The sequence below is a fragment of the Rhyacophila brunnea genome, unplaced genomic scaffold, assembly GCF_057557595.1.
Source record: "Rhyacophila brunnea isolate RB1 unplaced genomic scaffold, BYU_Rbru_1.0 scaffold_13, whole genome shotgun sequence".
In the NCBI taxonomy this organism is placed as follows: Eukaryota; Metazoa; Arthropoda; class Insecta; order Trichoptera; family Rhyacophilidae; genus Rhyacophila; species Rhyacophila brunnea.
This window is the reverse complement of record NW_028232785.1, coordinates 11956180-11967861: the sequence shown is the minus strand read 5'-3', so window position 1 is coordinate 11967861 and position 11682 is coordinate 11956180.

The following is an 11682-nucleotide window of genomic DNA, read 5'->3' as shown; positions in this document are numbered from 1 at the left end:
AATGACATAAGTATATATTTTTCCTACAAAGTCTAAAGATGATATAGGCTAAGCTCAAAAAGAATCTGGAGTACATTCTTCATTTTCGACCTTCACACAGCACTCCGGCCAAGGATATTAAAATAATTTACAATAAAAAATATAGTCACATAAATTTAATTACCAATGTCGACTTTTATGCACTTAGCATAATAGCACCTGTACACCTGCATGGATTTACTTGCAGCAATAGTGTGTATTTAAAACTATCGCGATAATCACTGTTTACACGTAACAGTGCTGACTGTCGACAATCTCATTCTTCAAGAGTAAGCAAGACACGATGTTGTCATTCTATTGTGTTTTTTAATAAATGTAAAAATCGGTAGACATCAAAATGAATCTGCACGGTGTGGTTCATTTTTTCCCCTGTAGATTCGCCACTATTGTTCTATTGCACAGGCGCAAATATTGCACGATCAAATTGTCGCGTGAAAATTCAGAAGCTTCTGAACTTTTTTGATTTATGCATGCAATCTTGCAACTTGCACGATAATACGTATTTACACGTGCATTTTACCACGTTTTTATTTGCTCGTATTCTTGTTTGTCCAGTACAATTTTTTTCTTGTTTGTCCAAGATTTGTATTGGACGATTGAAGATTTTTAACTAACTTCCCGACTAGCTAGATATTTGAAACTTTTAGAATATATCAGAACACGACGACAGTGCATTCTTTTGATACTTTTAGCCATCTTTAAGCATAATTGAATTCATTTTCAGTTAATTCTGTTTTGTATGGAAAGTTATTTCGGAAAAATTTCGTAAAAAGTAAAACACTATTATTGGTTGCTAAGGGGGTCCTAGCAATTAAATTATTAATATATACGTGCGTTACTATGGAAATCAATATGAATGTCAAAATGACATTTCAGTATTATCTCTATCAATTACAAAATTTTTTGATCGTTTAAGCTATTCAAGTCAAGTTTATATGATTCAACCAATGACATTATTAATGGACGACGCACTCAATACAGTAGCTAGCAAGTAAATTCGCATGTATAGGTAGACGTCACGCAATTTCCATTATGCGATATCACGCATCGGGAATTTATAGCAATATGACCTTTATTGTAATGGCGTTAGAGCAGTGTTTCTAATGTCAATGTTCATTTGAGCGAATCCGTTCGAACCGAACCATTCGGCAGACCCGACAAAAAGCATCAGGAATTTATAGCAATATCACCTTTATTGTAATGGCGTTAGAACAGATTATGCCATTCGGCAGACCCGACAATAAAGTGAGTGTCATTTTTTCCCTAGATGATTCGTCCATATTAATGTCATTGGATTCAACAGAAAATTTAAAAACGTTGTATATAAAAAGTTCTTTTTATCTTGTAGTTATTTAGTATATCACTCGAAACTGAATAAAACTCATCATTTTCATGTGGCCAATAAAAATATGCTTCTATCTTTGTACTGATCAAACTGTTTGGATAGATCCGCGTATTTTTTCAAATTCTTGACACCATGTAGGTCGTATTCCAAACAACAGACTATTTTAACACAGATTCGTATTATAATTTTACAAATTTAATCATGCAAAAACTAATATAAAAATTTGTCCTCAAGTTTATTGTACCCTATTCGGGTCAATAGATGCATATCAACGCAGAGAAAGTGATTGTAATACTATTAGATATTTAAATATAAACACATATTTGTGTTATATTGACAAGAAGTATTAAAATAGGTAAATAATTACCACGTTGGCATTGATGCCCGCTGTGGAGTAGGCGCACTAGCGATAATTTTATATACCATTGGTCACAAGGTCGAATTCCGTGACATATTGTTTGTATTTCAATCAATATTATTGTACATGAAAAATTATGGACCCTCTGCTTTGAGGGCGGTGGCTGAGATATTATGTCGTTCCTTAGATATTATAATAGGCAATGGCAAAGGCTGGAGGTAGCCTGTTAAGATCCGACATAAATAGTGCATACTTAACATTGTCAGTCAAACATATTATGTGTTTTTATTGAACTAAGACTACAATGTGTAAATAGTGTTTTTTGGTTTTTAAAATTCAATTAAACCCTGCCCAATCGAAGCCGTAGTAGATAATAGTCAAAAACATTAGTTTATATCTAAATTTATGCCATTAAAACATATTTTTAGATATTTTATAGATAGAAGAATATTTTTATCGATTATAGTTTGGTCTAGAATTCTTTGAATACTCAACGAAAACATATAAGTATGACTGAAAATGTGGGTACTATTTTTGTCGGATCGCCCATAGCATACCTGAATTATTATGGTTTGGCTTAGGCAGGGTTTAATTGAATTTTAAAAACTAACCAGCACCATAATAATATGTAATTTGTATTATCAGTTCAATGAAAACAAATAAGTATAACGGACAGCGTTTAATGTACACTATTTATGTCAAATCTTAATAGCCCACTTACACCCATCGGCACTGATAACAGGTGAGTACCGTTTAACTGAGTAACTGAGACATTTTGTATACCTACTGGAGGACACCTAGAATGTTATTTAGACTTGTATAAATAAAAATATTTTTTAAAAGGGGACTCGAACCCGAGTCCGCTGGATTCGCGCCAATATGTTCTGGCAACTAATCCTCCTGCGTCTAATTTGACGAAATTAACTAGTGATTAACTCTATAAAATATTGCTTTAATTCTTGTAGTCGGCTTTTGTGTTTTAAATCAAAGTATTAATTGTATTACCTAAATTAGTAACCGGTGTCAGTATCTCTCTAAAGTTTAGTTATAACGTACTTGGACTTACAATTATTAATCTCCCCCCCCCCCGAGAAACGGAAAAAAATAGTATTTCTATGTCAGGGCCTCATGACTGAGGATCGTAATCGAAATGATTTGGTTGTCGAACATACTTCTCAATGGGATGACCGCACTCCATTCGGCATTCTACAAAACGCAAAACTTGTAGCCACTGGAAGACATGTGGTACTCATAAATGTGTGCAACTATCTGGAGCATCAAATATTTGCTTTAATGGACAAGACAGCGTGAACGACACGAACGGACACTAATGATACAATTAATATTTATTATTTCACATTCAATTACCCCCTGTGGATGCGACAACTTGCAATAACTCGTAGATGAAACCCTTAAATAAACCCAATATCTGGTGTCTGGGTATGGAGAATGTACCTCGAAAAGTGTGGTATTCCACGGACTGCATCGAAGATCTGCGTAGTAGAAGGGGTAAATATGGAAGTCTCAAAATGGACCATCTCCAAACCATCTCTCTATACATTATCTCTTGAGAATAGCGTCTGCAACAAGCTGGAAACGTCGAGAAAAGAATGAGGAAGAATACGCGGTAACAGCCCAGCAATTGCGAAGGGTGGAGGTAGGCTGTTGAGATCCGCCATAAATGGTGAACACTAAACTTTGTCAGTCATGCGTATTTGTTTTCATTGAAATAAGACTACAATTTACAGATGGTGTTGGTTAGTTTTAAAAATTCAATTGAACCCTACGAAAGCAAAGCCATAACACGTCATAATAGTCAAAAAATATCTAAAATTATGCAATTAAATAATATTTTATAGATAGAATAATATTTTTTATCTATTATAGTTTCGTTTAGACATGGCTTAATGAATTTTAAAAAAATATCCAAGAACCAATGAAAAAGTGTGTACAATTTTGACGTATCACCTAAAATATACCAAAATTATTAAAGTTTGGTTTAGGCAGGGTTTAATTAATTTTTACAAACTAACCAATACCATCTGTAAATTATTGTCTTAGTTCAATAAAAACAAATACGCACGACTAACAAAGTTTAATGTGCACTATTTATGGTGGATCTTAACAGCCTACCTCCACCTTTCGCTTCTGCCGCCCAGTACCATTATTTATGATAGATATTTTTAAAAATCCACATGGGCGCCTACAAAAATTAACTTTGAACAAACTGTGAATTGAACACAGCCACGGCGAATGAACCCTCGACCCGTGGAACGAGACCACGCGTTTTACGATGGGCGCAAATGGTAGGCGGATATCATGTTACACCTTTACACCTGACATTGTCAAATTATACGTCCTTGGTAATGCGATGGCCTTATTATTTTGAGATGCTTGCTTTCATTTTAGAACTAACAACCGACATAGTAATATTTCATTGTAACGCAAACACACTCTCGTATGAACCACCGATCAGTGTTGCCAACACATTCACAAAAATATGCCAGATAGAGTAACAAAATAAGCTAGATGGTATCATGGGATGATTTATGTGGGGGTAAGGAATAGGTATGGATGGGGATATAGGATAGGGATAAGCATGAGACTCGGGGAAATAGGAGGCAGGGTCGTGGATGGTTTGACAATTACCTCTAAGACCTCAGTTACCTGTCCGGTTACTACACTCATTTGTTGGATGTTCCTGTATAATAATAAAGTACATAAAGATGGAATAAATATAAATATCTCGGATTTGAGCGCCACTCTATGATGATGCATAGAGACAATAGTGACAAGGATAATTAAATGAAAAGCACGTAGAGAAATTTCAACAAATGTATATTAATAAATAAGATAACTTGCGGGCTACAGTGTATAGAGAAGTATAATCACTTAAGTGAATCACGAGCACCTAATGCGATATAATATTTAAACAAATTAGAACAGAGACCCAAAAGCTAATTCGAAACAAAGACTAATTCGGTGGACCGTAACATAAAAGAACAATAAATACCAATTACACAAAAGGCTCTTCAGCCTTTTCGCTGCCCTCGATTCCTTCCAGGACGGAATCGAGGAGTGCGTCTTCAAACGTGTGGGGACCGTGGAGTTCCTCCGATCTCCTGGCGTGGGGGGGACGTCCTTCGGATGGCCATCGTCCTCGTCTCCAAAACGTCAGGAAATCGAAAGCCCTGTGCCCCCGGGTCCGAGGCTCGGAACTGGCCAAGACGTCTGCTTCCTTCGAACGATCAAGACTGAGAGATCGACTCCTGCTTCACCTTCGTGTAAAAAGCCCGCTATCTCGTATAGCGCCGGAAATAGTGTCACGAACTCCGTACAAACTATCCCGTGCGCAGGCGTGATTCGGTCGTACTTTTGCGTAGTGTTTCCCTCGTAAAGACTTCCTTGACTTAGTGTGTTATGTTATAAAATAACATGACAATGGCAGAATAAAATGCTAGATTGTTAGTTTTCAAAAATCAATTGAATCCTGCCTAACCTAAACCATAATAGTTTTGGTATATTATTTTGAGCGATACGATAAAATTATGCACACTTTTTCATTCATACTAATTTGTTGGACTTGCGTTATAATATTATTATTGTTAGCTATTTTTTTTTTAAATTCATTATGCCCTGTCTAACCAAACTATAATAGATAAAAAAAAATATTATTCTATCTATAAAATATCCAAAGTTATGTATGATTTAATTGCATAATTTTAGATATTTTATAGATAAGCGAGTATTGTTTAACTATTACATATTATGGCTTGGTTATCGCATGGTTTAATTAAATTTTAAAAACTAACCAACACCATGTATTGTGCAAATTGTTCAATAAAAACAAATATGTATGACTAACACAGTTTAATGTGCACTAATTATGGCGGATCTTAACAGCCTACTTACACCATTTTTGCCAATGGCATGCACATAAAACACAAATAAATTAAGAGACTTACCAACATTTGGCAGTAACGCAGCGCAAGACACATACGGACACACATATACTATACTCTATATTTGTCTGCGCATTGAACATATTGAACACATTCAGCCACAGAACAGATTAATAAATAGAATTCAGATAGGCTATACCAAAATACACGCCCACGGTGGCCGCGCGGCTTAAGCGTTGGGCTATAACGCCGTGGGTCCCAGGTTTGAATCCTGGGTCTGGCAAGTACACATATTGTTTTTCAATTTGTGTATGTCAGGGTATGGACCTAATAGGTTGAGCAAGTGGCTGACATCCATTTCTTGTAAAAAAACAAAAAAATCTGTCAATACAAACCTCTACTCTGTGGAGGCCCATATGATCCTATTAGGATCAGACTTGGTCGAAAGAAAAGAAAGAAATACACTATACTTTGAATGAGTGAGTGTCCTATGAAAATGAAACACACATTTATAGAAGTGCAATAGTGTATGTTGCAACCTTCAAATACTTCAATATTAAATGAGCATCAGTGCATACACCGAAAGCAGTTGTCAGAACGAAGGACAAGCTTAGAATGACGTGTTCTTCACACGTGTTTAAGTTTATCCCATATTCTTCCACACACGAGATCGGTTGCATGTTACTCCACACCCGTAAGGTATTTTAGTTCACATTAATTCTGTCTTCATTCAGCGCATCAACAATAATGTTGACAGGTGGCGCTGCTACCTGGTGTTTTTCCTGGTAAAATATAAAGCACGGAAGACCACCACGTTGATTTTCAAGTAAATCAGGTGTAATATTTTAGTTTTATTACGAAAAGTTTTTAGTTGTGTGCATTGTCGAAAAACGCTAGATTTAACGCCATAAGCCAAATAGAAATTTTACAAGCTAGATTCCTATTCAAAAATGCTAGATCTGGCAAGATAGATGATAAGTTGGCAACGCTGCCACCAATGAGTCTATGAATGTGTTTAGTAAGAATTTATTTACTAAAGTCCCACACAGACAAATTATTATGTATATGTGTTATAATATTGTATTCATACACAAATTACTTGTACCAATACTTCTAACCTAGTAATAGAGCTTTAATAATATCGGGCAGGGTCGAATTCGTATTATTCATCATTAGCCTGAATCAAAGTGCTGTTGGATGAATCCCTCTCTCAGGCCCATCCCGTTCAAATATGGATTGTCCGAGAGTGGCTGAATTTAAAAGGCGCCAAAAAAAAGATTTTGTTTTCCTTCATTGTATAAAATTTTAAAATTTTAGGAATGAATATAAATCACGGTCTTGAAAGGTTGTTCTTGGGATAACGGATGTGTCGACGTGGTGGATGGAAAGATATCTTCTCTTTGACCACATCCGGCGCTTAGTTGGAGCATATGGACACCACACGGCGCCCTCAACAATCCCTGTCGCTCGCCAGTTGTCTTGCGTCTTCCCAGATCACGCTAGCATCCCGTAGCTCCACGGTATACACTATCTGGATTGAATTTGGCTGCCATCCATAACGCCTAAATCGTCATGTTCGGAAATTGATTAATCATAATTTTTGTGGATTATTAGAATCGCACACCCCCAGTGGTTACCCTATCAGAGAAAGGAATAAACCAGGCGCGTATATAGAAAAATATTTTGGGGGTCCATTTTGAAAAAAAAATCTATAATTAATATTTTTTTAACTGATTTTTAAGGCGGTATGAGGGGATGGGCTTAATAAAATCTAGCAAGTACCACTGACATCGTATAAAATTCTTATAATAATATAAGTATAATCTTATAATATTAATGTATACTTACACTTTTCCATGTATATTCTCCATACTCAGACACGTTGAATCAACGATAAACACATCGCCTGCATGTATAAACTAAGGGTATTCACCTGTCCTGTCCATAACTGATTATTAAAATCGTGTTATAATTATTAGAACCGTTTGTGTCCGTTTATGTAGTCCGCGCTATCTTGCCGCATCGGTATATTGAAGCAAACATTGGAGCTCCCAGATAGTTGAACCAATTTATGAGTGAAACGGATCGTTTAGTGGGCCCTAGCCTTGAGTGTCGTAGAATGCCGAGAGGAGTGGGGCCAACCGGTTGAGAAGACTGTTCGACAGCAAAATCACAAAAACATTATTTTTTTCCGTTATTGCCATTATTTCTGCTATCGGCAGCTATAGAAGGTAGTTTTTCATATTTTTATATCGAAGTATTAGAACGTATTGTAATAATTACAATAAGTTAGTTGGAATTGTTACAATAAGTGCTATATTCTTGGGTGTGCTTAATTTTAGAGCGAGATAATAAGAGATAAGAAAGTAAAAGGTTTCGCGTAGGTACATGTGTCAGATAATCACATTGTTTTATCCGTCAAGAATTGCCCGGGTACCTAATAGATAATATTACATTATAATGATGAAAATGTTATACCAATTCGTACCTGTAACCACAAATCTCCATATATGAGGTCCAAATATCCGCCTTGAAACGTCTACATGATCTCTTCAGAAGAAAGTGACTGTTCAGGCACTTCAAAGCAGCGGGTCGCAATCACAAATAATACCTTATTATTAATTTTATGTTGTGTGTGCGGGTACATATGACGTATTGAGAGTACCTATATAGTAGTTTCAATAAAAGTCTCCATAGAAAGCAGTCTCCCATGTGCTATGACATTTTTTTTGTCTATGGAGCTTTTCTGTAACGGACACCCCCCCCCCCCCCCCCCCCGCCCATCTAAAAATGCAAGTCATCCGAAGTCGCCAGAATAAAAAAACATCCAATTTGTGATTCTAATCGGATGCATTTGGAATCAAGTCAGCGTCAACGCGCTCGAACTGCAGTGGACTGGTTTTGACATTGTGTGTGTGCGTTTTTACCACAGAACAGTTACAATAAATAGAATTCCAATAGGCTATAATTATACCAATACAGTAAATACGGAAATGAACCACGCAATAATTATTATAGACGTCGAATAGTGTGTGTTATACGTACACCAATATTAAATGATCGTCAATGCATACACCATTTTGTATGATTTAATGGGAAAATTTTAAATATTTTATAGATAAATGAATATTTTTGTATATTTTCTACTATGGTACTATGGCATGGATTAGGTATGGTTTAATTGTATTTTAAAAACTAACAAACATTATTTACACATTGTAGTCTTTGTTCGATGAAAAAAACTACGTTTGACTGACAAAGTTTAGTATGCACTATTAATGCCGGATCTTAACATCTCTAGCCCTTGCTGCAGACAGATGTCGTAAATATTATTTTTGCTAGAAACGCCCAACAACCACGATGGTCGCGCGGCTTAAGCGTCTGCTTATAGCATCGTGAGTCCCAGGTTCGAATCCTGGATCTGGCAAGATTATAAGACACATTGTTTTTAAATTTGTGTAGAGTCAGAGTATGGACCTAATAGGTTGAGCAAGTGGCTGACATCTATTTCTCGTAAAAACAAAATCTGTTAATAAACCTCCACTCCGTGGAGGCCCATATAATTTTATTAGGATCGGACGTGGTCAAAAGAAGAAAAAGAAATAAAAATAATATAAAATAACCCCCTAGTATGGAGTCTTCGCCACTAATGCGTACCCGTATCCGGAAATTTGTACATAAACAGTTCACCGCAGGACACTTATCCGTATGCCGCAGTACGTGAAACATGAATTCGTGTAACATTTAATCAAATGACGATTTCTTCGTTGAACATTTCACCGTGGAGTATATATTTTGTACATATGCTACAACATGTGGAGATGTCTTTACTAGATTAGGTTAGGGTTAATCTAATTGGAACAGTACTATTTGCAAACTATCGCCGCATTTTGTAAGATACGTACAAAATATATTCCACGGTGAAATAATGTTCAACGAAGAACTCGTCATTTGATAAAATGTTATACGAAATAATGTTTCACGTACTGCGGCGCACGAAAAAGTGTCCCACGATGAACTGCATACGTACAACTTACACGTAACTATGCGTACCATATCAGTTTGGTTCTGCAAACGATTTCGAAAGTGTCCTGTGTATTCGATATTAAATAAATAAAACAATGCCTAACAAAATATTTGTTTTAAAACCCCTGACGTAAATTGTAGATGGATACATACACACCTTACTTATGCCCAATTACGGCGATGGCCGTCTCTCAATGGTTCGAATAAATGCGCTGTGGTACAGATTCGGTACAACCTGTTTTGCTCAAAAAGTTATTCAGTACCTTCCTTCCCGCCGCCTCTCACCTACCTGGCAACATTCCTCCGAAGAAAGTCACAAACTCACACTAGCGCAGAGACGAATACAGTGATGGTTATGGTGTACTGTAAGTTTAGTGTACATACTTTTTCCTCCACCACGCGCCATGTCTGAACACCCTTCAGAGTCAACCGTGGCACAGCGAACGATGAGCGCCCTGCAGCGCCTTTATTCCTGTGTACCTTTATTACTGTGATGGTGTTGGTTAGTTTTTAAAATTCAATTAAACCCTGCGAATACCATGCCATAATAGATAATGGTCAAAAAATACTCATCTATCTATAAAATCATACATAACTTTGGATATTTTATAGATAGAATAATATTTTTCATCTATTATAGTTTGGTTTAGGCAGGGCTTAATGAATTTAATAAAATAAACCAACAATATGTGTATTAATAATAATATGTATTCTCAATCCAACGAAAACAAATAAGTATGAATGAAAAAGTGTGCATAATTTTATCGTATCGCTCAAAATATATCAAAACTATTGTGGTTTGGCTTAGACAGGATTTAATTGATTTTTTAAAACTAACAAACACCATCTGTAAATTATTGTAGTCTTAGTTCAATAAAAACAAATACGTATGGCTAACAAAGTTTAAAGTGCACTATTTATGGCGAACCTTAACAGCCTACCTCCACCCTTCGCTACTGCTGTGTACCCAGCGCAAATGGAACGTATAGCAACAAGATTATGTAATTTATAAAACAAAGCTGAAAAATACGAACATACAAAACTTTTGGGTAGCCTCCAGGGAAGGAGAAGCAGAGGCAGAGCGTCTGCGCGCTGGAGCGACCAAGTGAAAGAGCTGACTGGGGGGCACCATCCATTCTGCCCTGAGAGAAGCGTAATATCGAGAAGGATGGAAAGTCTTGGTCGCTCAAAGAATGGCGAAATTCAAATGTGGTCACGATCCTCAGCCATGAGTGCACGACCAAGAAGAAGTAGAACAAAACTATGTGAAGAGATCTTCGAATACGCAACAAGATGCCGCGAATGGGGCATGACATCTCGACGGGCCCAACAGCTGATTGGACTGACTTGACCATCTCCTCCCTTTTGGAGCACATTCTCGGATATTCAATGAAGGTATGACTAAGTGTATGGTCGGGTGACAAGTCCTAGCTCAAAGAACATGGCAGCGAATCCACCGTGGTCAGACAAAAATTGACTGGTGTAGTGGTCAGGAGTCAAACTGGTTATCTCCAATCGTAATTGAACATTTGGAAAGAATAAATATGTGTGCCTGCTCTTGGTGGAAGCCTTCTTGGATACTATTTTGGCTTCGTTTGGAGGCGGGGCAATGTCAATTGGATCAGATAGACGCGCACAAAGAAAAATAAATAGTTTAGGGGGAGGGTCCACCCGCTTGTGTGTGCGCCTGAATATATTAGCTGCTCGAGGGATTTCTCACTCGAGCAGCTAATATATCGATGTTGATCTGAAAATAGTATCTATCTACAGTTTCGGCGAATTCTTGGTTATTGGTGTATTTTGTACAAAATTTGGTGACGGATCGAAAGGCAATATTATTGTTCTACGAAAAAAAATATGAATGTGCTCAAATTTGACGTGGAAAATAGTGTCTATCTGCATCGAAGTGTCTATAAACTAAAAAGAAATATTATCTATCTGCTTGATTTATTTTATTATGACATTACAATTTCCATACATCTTTAAATCACTGTTTTAGTACTAATATTAAA